The sequence below is a fragment of the Mauremys reevesii genome, linkage group 3 (assembly GCF_016161935.1).
Source record: "Mauremys reevesii isolate NIE-2019 linkage group 3, ASM1616193v1, whole genome shotgun sequence".
NCBI classification, from domain to species: domain Eukaryota; kingdom Metazoa; phylum Chordata; order Testudines; family Geoemydidae; genus Mauremys; species Mauremys reevesii.
Window position 1 is genome coordinate 169,710,632 of NC_052625.1, and position 20,120 is coordinate 169,730,751.

Consider the following 20,120-nt stretch of genomic DNA (forward strand, 5'->3'; position numbering starts at 1 on the left):
CCAGGGCTGACTTAGACTTGCTGGGGCCCAGGGTCAAAGCTGAAGCCCGAGCCCCATTACTCGGGGCCAAACCTGAAGCCCAAGTGCTTCAGCCCCTGGCTTCGGGGCTCAGGCTACAGGCCTCCTGCCTGGAGCTGAAGCCCTTGGGTTTTGGCTTTGACCCTTCCACCTCCTCCCACCCCTGCCGCCACCCAGGGTGGTGGGGTTCAGGCTTTGCCCCCAGCCAGGTCAGCAGGGCTCAGTCGTCAGTCCCCCATTCTGGGGTTGTGTAGTCATTTTTGTTGTCAGAAGGGGGTCGCGCTGCAATGACGTTTAAGAATCCATGGTCTATGCAAACAAGGTCAGTTCCTGAAGTCTTTTCCCCTAGCTCATCACTAGATGTCAGGGGAGAGCTTATTCAGACCCTGCTCACCTCTAGACGGTGCCACAGGTGAACATAGTACCTTCTCAACAAATAACATGGTTATGTCTCTCCCTGAGAGAATATTACAGTCCAAATAAAACATAAGACATTGAGAGATAACAGTAAATAAAGGGTGAGGATATGTGACAGGGTTGACTGGCCCCACACTGGGGCTGAGCAGGGCTGCCCAGAGGATTTGGGGGCCTGGAGTCTTCAGCGGCAGGGAGCCCCCACCGCCAAATTACCGCCAAAGACCCAGCACTTCAGCAGCGGGTCCCGGGGAGGAAGGACCCCCCCCGTCACCAAATTGCCGCCAAAGACCCAGAGTGGAAGAAGCTCCAGGGGTCTGGGCCCCACGAGAGTTTTCTGGAGCCCCTGGAGTGAGTGAAAGACCCCACTCCAGGGGCCCCAAAAAACTCTCATGGGGGCCTGGGGCAAATTGCCCCACTTGTCCCCCCCCAGGCGACCCTGGGACTGAGAGAGTTAACCCTTCCCTGCTGGCAGAGCAAGCCACCCTGCTGAGGCTCTGCTGGGCATGCTCCATCCGGGAGCCAAGCATAAAAGCCTGCAGAACTGCTCAGTCAGGACTAGAGGCTGGGGAAGGAGGACGCCCAGCGGAAGCTCCAGCCCAGGAGCAGTTGCGACCTTTACAGGGGGGAGCTGAGGAGCCAGGAAGCGGATTCAGAGACTGGCAGCTGTTGGAACCCCAGGGAGCGCTGGGTGCTGAGGAACCTAGAGATCCTGATGCCACAGGAACTGCTAAGTTTGGAGAACAGGTAGGAAATGACCCAGAGAAGGGAAGGGAGTGGTATCTACCACCACTCTGAGGGCAGCACATTGCGGTAGGATTCCCTGTAGCGGATCACGCAGTCACTGACAGGGCCCTGGGCTGGAGCCTGGTGAAGGTGGGTGGGCCCCAGGCTTCCCTACCGGGGGGGTCTCTAACCCCTCCCCCCCCTTTGTCACGACATAGTTCACTGACCCCCCTTCTCACCTCAAAGGAGACAGATGGACTCGGGCCATGAGGGGAAAAGAATTTAGAGACACTCTGGCCATTAGGTCACACTGTTTTAGGAGCACACTATAGAGAGTCCAGCCGCTAGGCCGCGCTACCCTGCCAGCAGAAGGAAGGGTAGCTGGTCCTTGGGCCCCATTGCTTTAGGAGTGCACGATATGGACTGAGGCTGCGGTATCCTACCAGGGGAAGCAGCAGCCCTGACTACCGGGGAGGTAGTAAAACCAACGTAGATGCAGAGAGGTGGGGTTAACCTCGCCCCGCCCCTTGAATCAAAGGGGTTGATGAGGTACAAAACCCACCACAGGATACAACAGCAAAAGAACAGGACGTACTTATTGTTATGCACATCCATTGGGTTAATCCAATGCCTTGCAGAGCATCCCAGAAAAACAAATAAACAGCCCTTCTATTTATAAGAAATTAATTTTGGTGACATCTCTACCTGGCTGTGCTCTGTGTGTACACACACACACGTTTACAGTAGTGAATTAAACTTTACGAACTTACATTTACACAGACGTGTTATCCAACCCTTAGTGTACATGTCTCTTAATTTCAGAGTTCTAGATGCTTGTGTGGGTGTGCTTAAAGATCCTGAACCTGGAGACAGCGCTCTGTTGGTCAAGCAAAGTAGTCCAGAGAGGTCAACAAAGATCAGAGTGATTCTAACTTGGCACCAATCCAGGCTGCACAACCCCTGTGAAGATGTGAGTTGTTATAACAGGGATCAACAACTCTGGATCCTGATTAGACAATAAGATCACTTCTTCTCTTCTCAGACTCAGGGAAAGCACTTAAAGCCTCTTTACTACTCCCCTTGCCCTGAAAGCAGTTTCCCAAACAAAACAAAACCATTGTGGTTACTCACACCGTCTTCACTGCATGCCAGGCTCTGTTAGTTCCGGTCACAGCAATAACCTTTTGCCCTGGCTCCAATGAAGCCCAACAGTAGCCTCTTTGGCTCCATGGTGGTGATGGTAATATAGTATTTTATTTGCCTGAGATAGAATTTTGGGTTTTGTTCGCCCATTTGATTTGATATTCTTGTATCCTTATTAACATATGTGAACAAGAAACAAAAGACACTGTATGTTGCTTCTGCCTAGCAAGATGTGGTTTTTAGTACCATGCAAAAAGATAAGAAATAGGGCTGTCTATTCATCACAGTTAACTCATGCGATTAACTAAAAAAAATAATAATCACGATTAATCGCAGTTTTAATCACACTGTTAAACGATAATAGAATACCAACTGAAATTTATTGTTAATATTTTCTACATTTTCAAATATATTGATTTCATTTACAACACAGAATACAAAGTGTACAGTGACCACTGTATATTATTGTTTTTGAATACAAATATTTGCACTGTAAAAAAGATAAAAAATAATATTTTTCAATTCACCTCATACAAGTACGGTAGTGCAATCTCTTTATTGTGAAAGGGCTAATTTACAGATTTAGATTTTTTTTTGTTACATAAATGCACTCAGAAACAAAACAATATAAAACTTTTGAGCCTACAAGTCTACTCAGTCCTACTTCTCGTTCAACCTATCGCTAAGATAAACACGTTTGTTTACATATACGGTAGACAATGCTGCCAGCTTCTTATTTACAGCATCACCTGAAAGTGAGAACAAGCATTCACATGGCACTTTTTCAGCCAGTGTTGCAAGGTATTTACATGCCAGATGTGCTAAACATTTGTACGCCCCTTCATGCTTCGGCCATCATTCCATAGGACATGCTTCCATGCTGATGACGCTCGTTGAAAAATAATGCAGTAATTAAATTTGTGACAACTTCTCGGGGGAGAATTGTATGTCGCTTGCTCTGTGTTTTACCCACATCTTGCCACATATTTCATGTTATAGCAGTCTCGGATGATGACCTAGTACATGTTCGTTTTAAGAACACTTTCATTGCAGATTTGACAAAATGCAAAGAAGGTAGCAACGTGAGATTTCTAAAGATAGCTACAGCCAGGGGCGGCTCTAGGAATCCCGCCGCCCCAAGCAGGGGGCATGCCGCGGGGCGCGATCTGGCGGTCACCGGTCCCGCGGCTCCGGGGGACCTCTTGCAGACGTGCCTGGGGAGGTTCCGCTGGTCCCGCGGCTCCGGTGGAGCATCCGCTGGCATGACTGCGGAAGGTCCGCCGGACCCGCCTGCCGCCCTGCCGGCAAAATGCCGCCCCAAGCGCGCGCTTGGCGCGCTGGGGTCTGGAGCCGGCCCTGGCTACAGCACTTGACCCAAGGTTTAAGAATCTAGTGCCGTCCAATATCTGAGTGGGATCAGATATGGAACATTCTGTCAGAAATATTAAAAGAGCAACACTTCGATGTAGAAACTACAGAACCCGAACCACCAAAAAAGAAAATCAACCTTCTGCTGGTGGCATCAGACTCAGATGATGAAAATGAACGTGTGTCAGTCTCCACTGCTTTGGATCGTTATCGAGCAGAATCCGTCATCAGCATGGAAGCATGTCCTCTGGAATCAGGGCCCATACCAGATACAGAGACTAATCTGGGATGAGACTGAAAAGGAGATGGGGGAGGTACTAGGGGACGTCAAGGGAAAGGAATATCGGAAAAAAGGAATGGTATTACAAAGGATGTGCCCTGGGATGGCATACTGGGAAAATGATCTCCTCCAACATATTCAGGCTTTGGAGGGGATAGTGGACCAACAAAGGATTTTAACAGAGAAATCCATATTAGCAGTAGAGATAGCGGATCTAAAGACATGGGATGCTGCATGGAGAATCCTGTGAAGCAATTTGATGGGAGAGGGATGAACTGGTGGGAAGGATGGCAGACTTAGAGGACAAGTTGTATCAATGTAAGTGTGGTATTAATAGGTTCAGGGGTCCTGAACCGTCTGCCCATTGATGGCAGTAAAGGAGGTACTCCCTCCCCGCTACCCTGAGAATACACTGTACCCACAGCTGAGAGTGGACATTTGTGACAGGGGAACGGATGGGGGGGGGTAGGGCACATTGAGGTTACTCAATTAGGGCAAACTGCAAAGAATAGGGCAGACAATGCTCAAAGCTGGTGGTTATTTCAATACTTATATTCACCCAGCTAGCCACAAAATAGCTTCTACAATACCTTACTGGTTGTACAGTAGCCAAAACACCGTTCCCTTATAGCAACACGGTCTTGGGCTTCCGCACAGATACACAAGTCAAATATGATGAGGATTACTGAAAATCCTATTAAATCATATATGAAAGTTCTACCAATCCCAAAGGATCGGACACATTACCTCCCAAGTTAACAAATATTTTAGATCTTACCCTGTCAAGGCTGAATCCCAACTGTCACTCTGAGTGCAGAGGTGGGGCCCGCAAGGATTTTAAAATTCAATACTTGCCATTTCAGGCTTGTATTAAACTCTTAAGGTTACAGCTTTTCTCTGACCTTGGCTTGGTAAACGCTGCCACCACCCAAATGGGAAGGAGAAAAAAAAACCCTTTGAACCCAGAAAGGAGCACTTGGGAATTCCTCCCTGTGGGGTACCTTCAACAAGCCCTTTCACGCCCTCCCGTCCCTCCCCCGCGGGAAGAGCTGAGAAAAAAAAGCAAAGGAAATTAGCTGTGGCAACCAGCTAATCAAACAACATGCATAAACCTCTTAGGACACCAACAATCCAATCCTGTTCTTAAAAAAAAAGGTAAATTTTATTAAAAACAAAAAGAAAGAAAATACATCTGGAACTTAGACTTTTGCTAGATTTTAAAAGAGCAACTCCAAAAAATCAAGCACCCAAAATAGCTTTCTTGGGGGTTCAGCTTAAAGGTGACAAGCAAACAAAAGCATCTGGGGTTAGCATAGAGGAGTCCACAAGCCAATAGGAAAAAAAAAAGAAATAACCCTAATCGTGTTTTTTTAGACATTCCCTAATTTTACTTACATATCTGAGGCTCCAGATAAGTAGGTTCAAGGTATGAATGATAATCTATAATCATACCTGGCTTAAAGCTGGTTACAGCATTACTGCCTATGTCCCTGCAGCCCAGAGAACATCAGACAAAGGGAAAGTTTCTTTCCCAATTTTAAAAAGTTCTACCTTCCCATTGGCTCTTTTGGTCAGGTGCTCACTTTTTTCCCTTTACCTGGAGGACTTTTTAACCCTTTACAGGTAAAGCAAATAAAGAACAGCTACCAAGAGGGATTTTACAGCTAAGTGGCTGGCTGAGCTATCCCCCCTTTTATTTATCACATACCCAAATACATGCTTACAGCCAATCCTTATTAACTAAACTAAAATTTATTTAAAAAGACAAGAGAGAGAGTATTGATTATCAGTATACATCCAGACATGAGTACAATTCTGAGATTAGTTTCATACTAGAGATGGTGTGCTTTGTAGTTGCAAAGAGCTCTTTCAGAATTAGTCCATAAGTTATAGTCCAATGTTCATATCCCCGGTGATCCAGATGGGTCTGGAGATCTCAGTCTTACAACTCAAGCTTCCCCTGCATAAAGCATCAAGCAGATCTGAGATAAAAAGGATCAGGACCCAAAGGTTTTTTATTCAGTTCCAGGCCTTCTCTTGACAGTTCAGAATCCTTAGGTGAACAGTAGGCAATCTTCAAGACTTTGAAGTAGGTGGGTGGCCCTTCATTCTCTTGTGTGCAGCTGCCCAGGCACACACCTTAGAGGGAACAATTCATGGACCACCTGAACAGAGCTCAGGGATCACTGATGGTCTGCAGACCACAGTTCAAGAACCTCTGGAATAGCAGATACAGAGACTTCAAGCTAAACTGGCTACCCAGGATATCACCAGATCAGAAGAGGCATTAGCCCAGAGGCCAGGGTATTGGGATTGCCTGCAGTGCCAGGCACACAATTTTGCTAGGAGACAGTAGTGTTATCGATGTCAGGACCCCTCCCCCGCTCCCCCCAACTGACAGGAGGGACATAGGGGAATACTATAACCTAGGGGAGTCCCAGGAGGTGTCCCAGGGACGGATTAAAGGAAACAGGGGAGAAAGGAACTTGCTGAGGCAGGGTCGGAAGCTTTGCGTAAGATGGGACTTGTACTGGACTCAGCCAACTGTGTCTGTGGGAACAGGCACAGGATGGAAAAGGCTACACCATCCCTGAAGGTGCTCAGAATGGCTGAGACACTCACTGGGAAGTCATAAATGCACCAGAGCAGTGTTTCCCAAACTTGGGACGCCGCTTGTGTAGGGAAAGCCGCTGGTGGGCCGGGTCAGTTTGTTTACCTGCCGCATCCTCAGGTCCGGCCGATCATGGCTCCCGCTGGCTGTGGTTTGCTGCTCCAGGCCAATAGGGGCTGCCGGAAGTGGTGCGGGGTGAGTGATGTGCTGGCCGCCACTTCCAGCAGCCCCCATTGGCCTGGAGCAGCGAACCGCGGCCAGTGGGAGCCGCGATCAGCCGGACCTGCAGACGCGGTAGGTAAAGAAACTGGCCCGGCCCACCAGCGGCTTTCCCTACACAAGTGGCATCTCAAGTTTGGGAAACACTGCAGTAGAGGTGTTCATATGCCGAGTTTTACTTTTCAAGACCAACATTCTGACACTTGCAGAACTATGTTGGTAGATGTTTCATAAGCAGCAGACAAAAGGAGAAAAATTCCATTTGGAAGGGATGCATTTATATCTGCTCTCAAGAGGGCAAATTATCAAGCAATGGAATGGCTCTGTGATGATCAAGTGCATCCAAAACTACCTTCCTATCGGGCACAAATGGGTTTTGGAGGATGGACTGATCGCACCAATTATGCATGAAATCCTATAGCTAGAGGATTGATTTAGGATCGCAATCAAAAAATCATGTGCAAAGACTTCTTGATGCTCACTACCCTGTAAATGTCTGCCCAGCTGTTTGCCTTATACAGAGATGTGTGAGTGGGACACCAATGTGCAATGTGTCTAGCAGTGGAGCCCTAGATGAAGATGACAGTGATGATTACTTTGATGAATAAATGTTTTCAGTCCTACATGTCCAGGCTAAACTCTCTAGGACTACCAAAGGTCAATGTCATTGTCATGCAAGCAATACATTCATGTGTTAAAGTATCATTTTAAAAAGTTAACATTTAAATACATATATAGCTACATAATTGTTTTGAGTTTGTTGCCATTGTGTTCATGGAAGAGGGGTATTATTCAAAGCCCTAACTTGACCCATTTCTGAGGAAGCTGTATTATCAAACTTTCCACCAGCAGTAGGACCTGAGGGAGACAGAAGGGAGGGGAGGCAGTGAATCCCTCCTGCCATTTAAACTATGGTTCTGTAGATTTTTATAAATCAAATGACACCTCCCTTACCTTTCTGTGCCTTACTTGCCACTTCCCCCGGAAAGAGATTTTACTACATTATGTTCTTAGACTAAAATTACTGGCATAAATCCTGACTCAAAGACTGTGTGTGTTTTAACTATAGAGGGAAACAATTTTAAAACACTTTTGATAAATGAGTATAGTACACTGATAGCAATCTGCAAAGAGACTGATATATTCATAGACTTCTTCTAAGCAATTCTATTTTCATGCACTCAGTAATAAACCTGCACCATGTTCTTCAAGCCATGTTTTACTGGTGGGAGACAGAAGAGGAAGCCATATACATTGTTAGCAGCATAAGTGAAAAGATTCTACAGAGATGTTTTGACTCCCCCGCTCCTTACAGGTACACAGCAAAGGAGTATTGCTTATTTATACTCTGAGAGGGCCTAATTCTGCTCTCCTTTACACCAGAACAACGCCACTGGCCTTTCCTTACCATTGCCTTGCATGCTGAATCAGTGGGAGATTATAATTTGGAAGCATTTCACACTGACTTTGCACAGATGTATACAACTACACAACGTACAAGAAAGTGGAGAATCAGGCCATTAATGTCAGCAGAGTTACACTGGTGTGACCAGAAATCTTCCTCTCTCAACTCCCCTCAAAAAATGAGAACGAAAGCAACACACACTCCTCCGCAGCACCACCAGTTACATACAGCCCTCTAAATATAGCGGTTAATGGGCTGCATGAAATTCCCTGCTACCTTCTCTCCCCGTCTGGCATACCTGAAGGAAGCACCCCAGGAGAACCAGTCAGTTGTCTGGTGGAGAGTGAGCCCGAAACCAGGTCAGCGTGTTGTGGGCGGATCCCCACTCGCCCAGTGGTTGACTGCCCTGCCTCTGATAGGGCCCTGGGTTGGGATGTGGTGGAGTTGGATGGGCCTGCGTCTCCCCCACCACCCGACCCCTGAGGTGGCAGTACTTCCCCCCCTCAGTAGGCCAGGAGGCCTGTGCTCCTCAGTGTGCCCCAAACCTGAGCCCCATAGACTGGACTGGGGCTACAGCTCGGCCTGATTGCAGGCCAGAGCCCTAACTGTTGGCTGACCCGCCCTGCTTAGAGGCCGGGGAGATTGACTACTGCAGCTTGTCCGGATTGCAGGCCCAAGCTTTATCTAGCAGCTGCCACACCTTGCTTTAGGACTAGGTGAAGAGACAACTGTAGCTCCCTTTGGCCACCAGACAGAGCCCAGGTTGTGTACGGCCCGGCTAGGGTGCCCAGATCACCCAGGTCAAATATCGGGACGCGGGGGGGCGGGGCGGGGGCAGAGGGGGAAAAAATGGCGGCAGAGCAAAAAAAAAAAAAATCCCCCACCCCCGATTCCTCCTCTCTCCGCAAGCGCTGGAGGGAGGCCCGGGAGACTCAGGGGAGCACGGGGCCGGGGTGAGTGTGAGTCCAGCCTGGCCCCGAGCAGGCAGGACTCAGGCGCGGTACCTGGAGGGAGAGTAAGGGGTGGCCTGCGGGGCCAGGCAGCGGCTGTTCTCCCCACCTGGGCAGCAGGACTCGGGAGCAGCCGCTGCTGCAGCTCCCACTGCCGCGAGGAGAGCGGCCGCTGGCCAAGCTCGGCAGCTGCGGCTCTGGTGCCCACGAACCCCCCGAGCCCGGGCCTGCTGCGGGGACCCAGCGCGCACGCTGCGCATACCCAGCCCCTGGCCACTTGCGTCTGGGCTGGCTGCCCAGCTGGTGCAATCCTGCGGGCGGCCTCGGAGTGGGGGCAGCAGGCCCCAGCCCCCCGCATCCCGCTCGGGTCCTGCAGGGGAAAGAACGGGACTGGGCTGCCGATGCCTCCGCCACGGGATTGCACCAGCTGGGCAGCCAGCCCAGACGCGACTGGCCAGGGGCTGAGCGCAGTGTGCGCGCTGCCCCACAGCAGGCCCGGGCTCGGGGGGTTCGGGCCCGGGCACCAAAGCCACAGCCGCCGAGCGCCATGTGCTTGGCCACTTCCTCCCCCCGCAGCAGTGGGAGCTGCAGCAGCGGCTGCTCCCGAGTCCCCTGCCCAGGTGGGGAGAACAGCCGCCCCCTAGCCCCACGGGCCGCCCCCCTACTCTCCCTCCAAGTACCGCGCCCGAGTCCCGCCTGTTTGGGGCCAGGCCAGACTCACACTCACCCCGGCCCTGCACTCCCCTGAGTCTCCTGGGCATGGCATGCTTGGAAAGAGGCGGGGATTTGGGGAGGGAGACAATGGGGCAGTGAGGGGGCGGGGATGGGGGAGAGGATTTGGGGAAGGATCCAATGGGGGAAGGAGGGGGCGGAGTCGGGGCAGGGGAGGGCGCGAGCCCTTTGGGCTCCGGAGCCTTTGCTTGTTTGTCCAGTGTCCTGACCTAACATTGGTCGGCAGGGCCGCCCAGAGGGGGGGGCAAAGGGGGCAATTTGCCCCGGGCCCCGGGCTCCGCAGGGGCCCCCAAGAGAACAGCGGGGGCTCCCGCCTCCGCCCCTCTCCTGGAGCCTTAGCACATCAAGCGCTGTCCTCAGACAGCGCCGCAGCGTGTCTCCGCCAGGGCCCCTGAGCCCCGCACCGCTCAGAGCCGCATCGTCCGGGGGCGGGGCTGGGAGCTCTGGGCTGAGCTCGGCTCCCTCCGCTCGGCGTGGAGCTCCCAGCCCCGCCCCCTCCCCACGCGGCTCTGAGCGGGACGGAGCTCAGGCCCCGCCGGCCACACGCTGCGGCTGTTCCGGCGAGGCGCTGAGGCTCCGGGTGAGGAGGGAGCCGGGGGTAAGAGGTTGGGGGCGGGGCGGAAGCGGGACCCGCCGCCGAAGCGCAGCCCGGTCTTCGGCGGCAATTCGGCGGCGGGGGGCCCCTTCCGTTCCGGGACCCGCCGCCGAAGTGCCCCGAAGACCCGCGGTGGGGGCCCCCTGCCGCCGAAGACCCGGGGCCCCCGGAATCCTCTGGGCGGCCCTGTTGGTCAGGACGCGGGACAAACAAGCAAATATCGGGACAGTCCCGATAAAATCGGGACGTCTGGTCACCCTAGGCCCGGCCCACTTGAAGGACGGGCCCTGTTGTGAATTGCTAATTCTCCCCCACCCACACACTCTTCTTCTGATTAGAGAAGCCCCTGCAGTCCCAACTTGCAAGGCGGCATGGCCCCCTGCAGATGCGGAGGGATGGCCCCACCAGCCTACAGACACAGTATTCCTTCAGTGGTCACACCAGTGCCAAACACAGAGGTAAAATAACCTCCTTTCTCCTAGTGAAGATTCACCCTGTTCATACATCCAAGGGTCACACTAGCCACAGCATCGCACTGGAGGCTCATGTTCAGCTGATTACCCACCATGAGCCCAAATTCTTTTTCAGGATCTTTGCTTTCTAGGATAGACTCTCTCATTCAGTAAGTGTATGTCTACACTACAGCAGCACAGCTATGGTGCTGTAAATACTTCCTACACTGACAGAGGGGGGTTTTCTGTCAATGGAGTTAATCCACCTCTGTGAGAGGTGGTAACTAGGTCAAAGGAAGAATTTGATATTTTAGGTATACATCAGGCCCAGATATGGCCTATATTCTTTGTTCTATGGATGACCTTACATTTGACCATACTGAATTGTACAGTGATTCTCATCATATCAAATCAGGTATGTGTTTATTTTTATGCCAGCTCAGAACATCTGCATCCCATCTCCACTCACTTGTTCCAGTGTTGGAGGTTCCCTGTAACAGATACTTACAGAAGCATTTGCATAATATTGCAGAATGTATCTTGTTCAGTATCACACACCCATTCCAGACACACTGTGATAGTGAGACGGTTCAGTTTGCTTTCCCTCCAATCTTGGGTTCATTCTGGGTTCATAGAAGAGGAAGCCATATAGATCCTTAGTAGTATAAGTAAAAAGCTTCTACAGCGATGCCTTCCTATCCTGCTCCCCAATATAATAAATAACAGAAGCATCCTAATAGCTACAGAGCAATGGAATATTGTTTATTTATATTCTCAGAGGGCCTGATTCTGCTCTCCTTTACACCAGAGCAACTCCACTGGCCCTTATTTCCCACTGCCTTGCATCTTGGACCAGTGGGAGAGTTAAGAATTCTAATTTGGTAGCATTTCACACTCACCCTACACGAATCAGGCCATTAACAGTAAGCATAGTTTACAGTGGTGTGAAGAGAAAGTCCCAGAAACTTTCCTTTCTCAACTCCCCAAAGAGAAAGCAAAACACCCTCCAACCTCTGCCTCCCCTCAGCACAAGCACAGTTACCTCCAGGCTGTGTGAAATTCCCCTGACTTCATGCACTAGCCTCTTTCCAGGAAATAGGATGTTTTCTCAGCATTTAACCAAAAACAAGTTACTTAAAGCTCTCTAATCTCCACTCCCTCCTCCTCACATGAAGGAACAGTACAACACACCGAAAATATTTGCAAGGAGGGGAAACAACAACAACGAAATACCAATAGGCAGGTTCTGCTAGGCTCACCCTTTCCATTCAGTAAAATAAGGGCTGTAGTTAATAAAGCCCTTCTCCACCCAGCACCATTTGCTTGCTGTTTACCGGCTGCTCTGCTTCACTTGCTCTACCCTTTCTCCCCGCAGCCTCCGCGCTTTCCTGTGATGTGCTCAATAGCAGCGATCAGCCGACTGCAAAACAGAGAAGTCCGGGCTGCTTCTTCCACCTTTGCAGAAGCAGCTGCAAGAGCCTTGAATCCCAGCTCCTCAGCACAGCCGGGACAGACGCCTGTACACACGGGATAATGTCGCTTCCTCCTGCCCCTACCCTTTGTTTCCGCCTGACATAAACCGTCCCGCCCTCCCCGGAGGGCGCAGTGGAGCGTCCCAAATACCCCGCACTGGCAAGCCGGACTCTGGGGTTGTTCACAGCTCTCCTTGGAGCTTAATTCTGGGGTGCAGGTCACACTCTGCCCTGGTGCTGCAGCCAAGTTTCGCGTTGCACTGATGGAAAGTGCGATCGTCCCCCGTACAGAGTCCTGACAAAACACTGGGGGGGGGGGGGGGGAAAGAGCGTGTTGTCATTGGCAGCTGCAGCTGGTAGGTGCAAAGCCAGCCTGAGCCCAGCTAGCAGGCCAGCTTTAGGCACCAGCGCTCCAAGCATGTGCTTGGGCAGCCCTTTCCAAGGGGCAGCACTCCTGACCCCCCTCCTTTTTTTTCCTTGGGGGGGGCAAAAAACTGGGTCACACCCTCCCTGTCAGCTGAGGGTTTCAGGCTGAGCTGGAACTGACTCTGCAGTTCTGGTTTCAGTCACTACTGTTAGTCTAAGGTGCCACACAGGATTCTTTTTTTTTTTTAGATCAGACTAACACGGCTACTCCTCTGATACTTCAGTCACTAGATGGCGCTCACAGCAGCCTGAGTTGCACAGGCAGGACTGCAGTTCGGGCTGCCCTGCCCCTGGGGAGCCAGAGCATCATCCCTGGAGCTGAGCCCAGGCTGCCGCGGCGGCAAAAGGGGCTCACCTCCGGGGGATGATGCTCTGGCTCTGTGATAGCAGGGCAGCCTAAGCTGCAGTCCAGCCCGTGTGTGAGGAGCTGGGGAAGGAGGGAAGTGGGGCCTGGGATGGGGGGGGGTCCTGTTGCTGCTGCTGCAAGTCTCCCCAGGGCGGAGCGGCGTTTCCACGCCCGAGTGGGGTGTGCAGGGCACCACCGGGCTGGGCAGGGGGCACGGATCCCGGCTCGTGCGCTGATGGGGCAAGTGGCTGGGCAGACAGAGCTGCCAGGGAACTTCAGCCGCCTGCCCCTGGACCCAGCCCGCTGCGCACCTCCCCCACCTCAGCCCCACGCTGGGTGGGGAGAGGCAGAGCCCAGCTCCAAGTGGGGGATACTGACCAGCCGGGGGCCCCCTGTGGCTTAGGCACCTGGGGGGTCATGTGTCTGTGTCATAGGTTTATTCCCCACTTTGAACTTTAGCGTCCACAAGATGGGGACCTGCATGGACTCCTCTAAACTTAAATCCTAGTTTAGAGCTGGTAAAGCTGCCACCAGCCAGGTTTTAGTGTCTGGCACACTCTCTGTTCCCCCAAAACTTTCCCTGGGAACACAGATCCAAACTCCTTGAATCTTAACACAAAGGGAAATAAACCATTCCCCCACCTTCTTCCCCCTCCCCTAGTCGTTGGGAGAGATTACCTTGATTTAAACTCCTTGAATCAAACAAAGACGGATTCTTTTTCCCCCCTCCCTTCCCCTGAGATTCCAAACAAGGGAAGAAATCAATCAGGTTCTAAAAAGAAAAGGATTTTATTAAAAGAAAGAAAGAAAGTACACTGTCTCTGTAACACCAGGATGGAAAAAATTACAGGGTCTAACTTATAAAAACTGGAGAGTCCTTGTGGCAGCTTATAACCAGATAAATTTGTTAGTCTCTAAGGTGCCACAAGGAAGCCCCCCCCCTTTCTCAGAATAATCAAAGTAACAGCAAACAGACAATTGCAAATGTAGAAATTAATTATAAGACTAATCCGCCTTTCTAATACTCACTATACTGAATAGAAGAAAATACTTCAGGGAACTTGGAGAGCCTGAAATTATGTCTGGCCCCTCTTAGATCCAAAGAGAGAACACCCCCCCCCCCCAAACAAAGAACACAGACAAAGACTTCTCTTCACAGAGATTTGAAATTATCTTGTCCCTTGATTGGTCCTCTGGCAGTGATGAGCTGCCAAAATATTAACAACCGGGTCCCTCCTCCCCCCCCCGGGGGGTCGTGCCCGCCCCTCCCGGGCGGGTCGTGCCCCATCCAACCCCTCATGTTCCTTGACACACACCCCCGGGGACCCCTGACCCATCCCCCCCTTCTCTGCCCCCTGACTGCCCCTTGCCACCCCACCCAACCCCTCCTCTCATTCTCGATGGCCCCCCAGGACCCCTACCCCATCCAACCACCCATTCTCTCTGTCCCTGAGTGCCCCCACCACCTCATCCAAACCTGCTCTTTCCTGACTGCTCCCCGGGACCCTTGCCCCCATTCATTCACCCTGTTCCCAGCCCTCTGACCGCCCTGACCCCTATCCAACTCCCCAGAACCCACCCCCTCCCTGCCCCCTTACCACACTGCCTGGGGCCGGGACCGGGTCCACTCCGCCAGGACCACAACCGGCGCTGTGGGGCCCAACTCCCCGAGCCTGGCCAGACCAGAGCAGGCACCGCTCGGCCGGAACCGCGGGGCCCGACTCCCCGGGCCGGCACCGGGGCCGAGCCACTTGGCCAGCACCGGGGCCCGACTCCCCGGGCCGGGCCGGGCTGGGCCGGGCTGGAGCCGGAGCCGCTCGGCCAGCACCGGGGCCCGACTCCCCGGGCCGGGCCGGGCTGCGGCGCTGGAGCCACTCGGCCGGCACCAGGGCCCGACTCCCCGGGCTGGGCCGGGCCGGGCCGGGCCGGGCCGGGCCGAGCCGAGCCGGGCTACGCTGGAGCCGCTCGGCCGGCACCGGGGCCTGACTCCCCAGGCCGGGCCGGGCCAGGCCGGGCCGGAGCCGCTTGGCCACCACCGGGACTGGAACCACGGGGCCCGACTCCCCAGGCCAGGCCGGGCTGGAGCCGTGGGGCCCGACTCCCCGAGCTGGGCCGGAGCTGCAACCACGGGGGCTGGGACCAGCACCGGCTCCGCGGGGGCCGGGCTGGAGCTCTGGAGCCGAAGCTGGGGGCGCTCGGCAGGGGCTGGGACCAGGCTGGAGGGAGCCGCGCTCTGGGACCGGGAGCTGCTGAGCCAGCCGCACCTCCCGTCCCCCCCAGCCCCCAGCTTACCTGCCTGCCTGCCTGCTGCTTGTTCAGGCTTCCCGCGAACATCTGATTCGCGGGAAGCAGGGGAGGGGGAGGAGAAGGGGGCGGAGCAGGAGAGGAGGGGGAAGTGAGCTTGGGCCGGAGCTTTTGTTAAATAAAGCCCTAATAGAACTGGTTGTCCTGGAACAACCGGTTCTAAAAGGGGCTGCTAAATTTAACAACCGGATCGTGCGAACCAGTGTGAACCGGCTCAAGCTCACCACTGTCCTCTGGTCAGGTGTTCATCAGGTTACTGAGCTTGTTAACCCTTTACAGGTAACTTAACTATCTGTTTATGACAGTCCGTCCTCTCGGCTCTGCCTGCACAGGGCTGGGAAAGCAGCTGTCAGTGCCTGCCCCTCTCAGCCCTTGCACTCCCCATCCTGCTCGCAGCCCCTCCACTTGTACCTCCCCCATCTCTCCTTCGTCGCACCTCTTCCCCTTGTACTCTCCCTTCACCCGCACCTCTCCCCTTGAACCCTCCCCCAGCGTTCTCCTCCTGCACCTCCCCTTCTCCTGCACCTCTTCTCCCGCAACCCTCCTGATACCCCCTCTTCTCCTCCACCCTCCTCCGCGAGTACATCACACCCCACTTTTCTGCCAGTGTAGAGCCCCCAAGCACTCTCAAACCCACTCCGCTGCCTGAACCCTCTTTACTAGATCCCCATCCCTTTCCGGGTACAAGGTTTGAGGGTTAGTCCCTATGCCTTCCATGTGCATTTGGAGCACTAAAGATGGGGTTGCGGGGGATGGAGGGTGAAATTTATACTAAAGTGAAATAAAAATAGGAGAAACAGTTTGATCCCCACTGCAAGTGTAAACGGCGATTGCTGTGGTGAATGAGGAGGTCACGTGGGGGGAACCCAGGGCTGGGGTGGCAGGGGGTGCTGGGGAGGAGGGAAGAGAGAGCCCAGGGCTGGAGTGGCAGGGGTTGCAGGGGGGGGGAAGAGAGAACCCAGGGCTGGGGCGGCAGGGGGTGCAGGGGAGGAGGGCACTTGTGCAGGGGAGGAGGAAAGCCCAGGGCTGGGGTGGGGGACAGCCGAAAGTTTTTTTGCTTGGGGCGGCAAAAAACATAGAGCCGCCCCTGCAGAGGGTCATTGCCGGCACATGATGTCATATCACGTTGGTAGATGTACACTTTTAAAAGTGGCAATTCTTCAACAAGAAAACTTCAAAAACAGACTCGAACAAGAAACTGCAGAACTGGAATTAATTTGCAAACTGGACACCATCAAATTAGGCCTCAGTAAAGACTGGGAGTGGATGGGTCACTACAAAAAGTAATTTTCCTTCTGCTGATACTCACGTCTTCTTGTCAACTGTTGGAAATGGGCCACCTTGATTGCATTGGCCTCATTAGCACTACAAAAGTAATTTCCCCTTCCTGACCAACCTGAAGCAAATACTCACTAGCAACTACACACAACACCACAGAAACACTAACCAAGGAGCCAATCATTGTAGCAAACCTCGTTACCTACTCTGTCCCCATATCTACTCTAGTGACACCATCAGAGGACCCAACCACATAAGCCACACCATCAGGGACTCATTCACCTGCACATCTACTAATGTGATGCCACCATGTGCCAGCAATGCCCCTTTGCCATGTACATTGGCCAAACTGGACAGTCTCTATGTAAAAGAATAAATGGACACAAATTGGACATCAGGAATGGTAACATACAAACGCCAGTAGGAGAACACTTCAACCATCCTGGACATTCTGTAACAGATTTAAAAGTAGCCATACTTGAACCAAAAAACCCTTCAGAAACAAACTTTAAAGAGAAACTGCAGAACTAAAATTCATTTTCAAATTTAACACCATTAATTTGGGCTTGAATAGGGACTGGGCGTGGCTGCCTTACTACAAAAGCAGCTTTGCCTCTCCTGGAATTGACACTCCTCATCAATTATTGGGAGTGGACTACATTGACCCTTATCGAATTGGTCCTGTCAACACTGGTTCTCCACTTGTGAGGTAACCCCCTTCTCTTCATGTGTCAGTATAATAATGCCTGCATCTGTAATTTTCACTCCATGCATCTGAAGAAGTGTTTTTTTTTTTTACTCACGAAAGCTTATGCTCAAATAAATCTGTTAGTCTTTAAGATGCCACCGGACTCCTTGTTGTTTCCCTCCCTTGGTATTCACCCCTTCTTCTCAACTGTTGAGAATAGGCCACTTCCACCTTAACTGAATTGGCTCATTAGCACTGACCCCCCACTTGATAAGGCAACACCTATCTTTTCATGTGCTAGAATATATAGTCGGATTACTGTATTTTTCACTCCATGCATGTGATGAAGTGGTTTTTAGCCCATGAAAGCTTATGCCCAAATAAATGTGTTAGTCTCTAAGGTGCCGCAAGGACTCCTCGTTGTTTTTGTATCCTGTGTTATAATTGGAACCAATGTATTTGAAAATGTAGAAAAAACATCCAAAATATTTAATCAATGTCAATAGGTATTCTACTGTTTAATAGTGCCATGAATCACAGTTAATTTTTTAATCGAGATTAATTTTTTGAGTTAATCTCATGAGTTAACTGCGATTAATCAACTGCCCTAAAAACAACAAAAAAGAGGGGAAAACACCTTATACCAGGCCTGCACAACATATGGCCCTCACTGTGCGGCCCGCCGGGGGGATTCTAAATCCCCCGCACACGGCGCTCTGTGGGCAGCCCAGAGCCCTTTGAATCCCGGCCGCGGCAAGGAATCAAAGGGCTCCAGGCTGCCTGCAGGGGCAGGGAGCCCAGAGCCCTTTAAATCTCAGCCGCAGCTGGGAATCAGAGGGCTCTGGGCTGCCTGCAGCCGCGTGGAGCCCTGAGCCCTTTGAATCTCAGCTGGGGCCGGAATTCAAAGGGCTCTGCGCTGCCCGTAGGGGCAGGGAGCCCAGACCCCTTTAAATCTCAGCCGCGACCGGGAATCAGAGGGCTCTGGGCTGCCTGAAGCCACTGGGAGCCCAGAGCCCTTTAAATCCCAGCCGCGGCCGGGAATCAGAGGGCTCTGGGCTGCCCGCAGGAGCAGGGAGCCCAGAGCCCTTTAAATCCCAGCCGCGGCCGGGAGTCAGAGAGCTCTGGGCTACCGGCAGCCGCGGGGAGTCCAGAGCACTTTAAATCCCAGCCGCGGCCGGGAGTCAGAGAGCTCTGGGCTACCGGCAGCCGCGGGGAGTCCAGAGCACTTTAAATCCCAGCCGCGGCCGGGAATCAGCGGGCTCTGGGCTGCCCGCAGGGATTCCTAGCCACGGTTGGGATTTAAAGGGATCAGGGCTCCCCACAACTGCCGGCAACCCAGAGCCCTTTGAATCCCAGCCCGCGGCCGCTGATTGCCCCCTCCCCGGACCCCTGCCACAACTGTACCCCAGGATCCCCATCCCCTATCTAAGCACCGCTGGTCCTTGTCCCCTGATACCCCTCTCCCAGGACTCCTGCCCCTAACTGCCCCCCAGGACCCCACCCCCATCTAAATGCTGCTACTCCTTGTCCCCCGATTGCCCCCTCCCGAGACCCCTGCCCCTAACTGCCCCTCGGGACCCCAGCCCCTATCTAAGCCTCCCTTCTCCTTGTCCCCAACTGCCCCCTCCTGAGACCCTCCCAACTTCCCCCCAGGACCCCACCCCTACCTGTCCCCTGATAAACCTCTGGGACTCCCATGCCTATCCAATTGCTGCCTGTCCCCTGACTGCCCCTCTGAACCTCTGCCCCATCCAAACCCCGCTCCCTGTCCCTTGACTGCCCCCGGAACCCCTACCCCTTCTCCAACCCCCAGCCCCCTTACTGTGCCACTCAGACCAGTGTGTCTGGCTCCGTGCAGCTCCAGACAGTTGCTGCCATGCTCCCCTGTGGAGCCCACAGCCCCCTCCCCCCCTCACCAGCACCTGCCTTCCAGATTTGAACACCTCAAAATTCAGGAGTGCTCAAGCTCGGTTTGGGCAGCTGTTACTTCATTTCTCCCAAATCAAATATACTGATCCACTGTAACTTGCTGTAGAAAAAGTAGGATAAAATTGAGCAAGAAATGCTTATTAGGACTGGAATTGCTATTTTCAACAGCCATCGCCTTTTTCTTTGTTTGAAAGGAAGACAGTGATATTGCACTGGCAAATTCCCCATAGAAAGAAAGAGTGGAACAAAAGAATAATGAAGGCACCTCAACTTTTCCTCATTTATGGAGGACAGTCTTATAATATGCATCCAGATATCCTCCAATCACACAAGCTGGAAATTGTTCCACTTTACTGCAGCTCTGTAACCATATGGGAACCAATCCTGTCTGTGTTTTGTGCACATCCAAAATTCCTGCTGAATGACCCGCCCTGGGAGCGAGTTACCAGTGACCCAGGTCTGGGGCGGCAGGAGGTTGGGGGGGGCAGGGCTGGGGCAGCAGCAGGGTGGAGGGAGAGCACTGGTGGGGAGGAAAGAGGGAAGCCCAGCGCTGGGGCGGCAGGGGGTGTGGGTGGGTGGGGGGAGAGCCCAGGACTGGGGCAGCAGGAGGGTACAGGGGGGGTCCAGGGCTGGGAAGGGGGGCAGCCAAATTTTTTTTGCTTGGGGCAGCAAAAAACCTAGAGCCGGCTCTGCCGGGTTCCCCTAGCCGCCGGAGCCCCGGGCCCTTTAATTTGACCCTGAGGGCTCCCAGCCACCTCTTTAGC

At 52.9% G+C, this 20,120-nt stretch overlaps 1 protein-coding gene across 2 annotated transcripts in view; it reads right to left on the reverse strand.

Annotated features, from left to right (window-relative positions):
- LOC120401305 (protein CLN8-like) overlaps nt 1-12,618 on the reverse strand; it is a 68,831-nt gene extending 56,213 nt beyond the window's left edge. The window contains exon 1 of one of the 2 annotated variants that reach the window (XM_039531097.1): nt 12,274-12,618. The gene's annotated coding sequence lies outside the window, so the exon portion shown is untranslated. Of the gene's footprint in view, nt 1-12,247 lie in introns of both variants that reach the window. The other variant, XM_039531092.1, reaches the window with a different exon arrangement.
- Nucleotides 12,619-20,120: the final 7,502 nt, after the last annotated feature.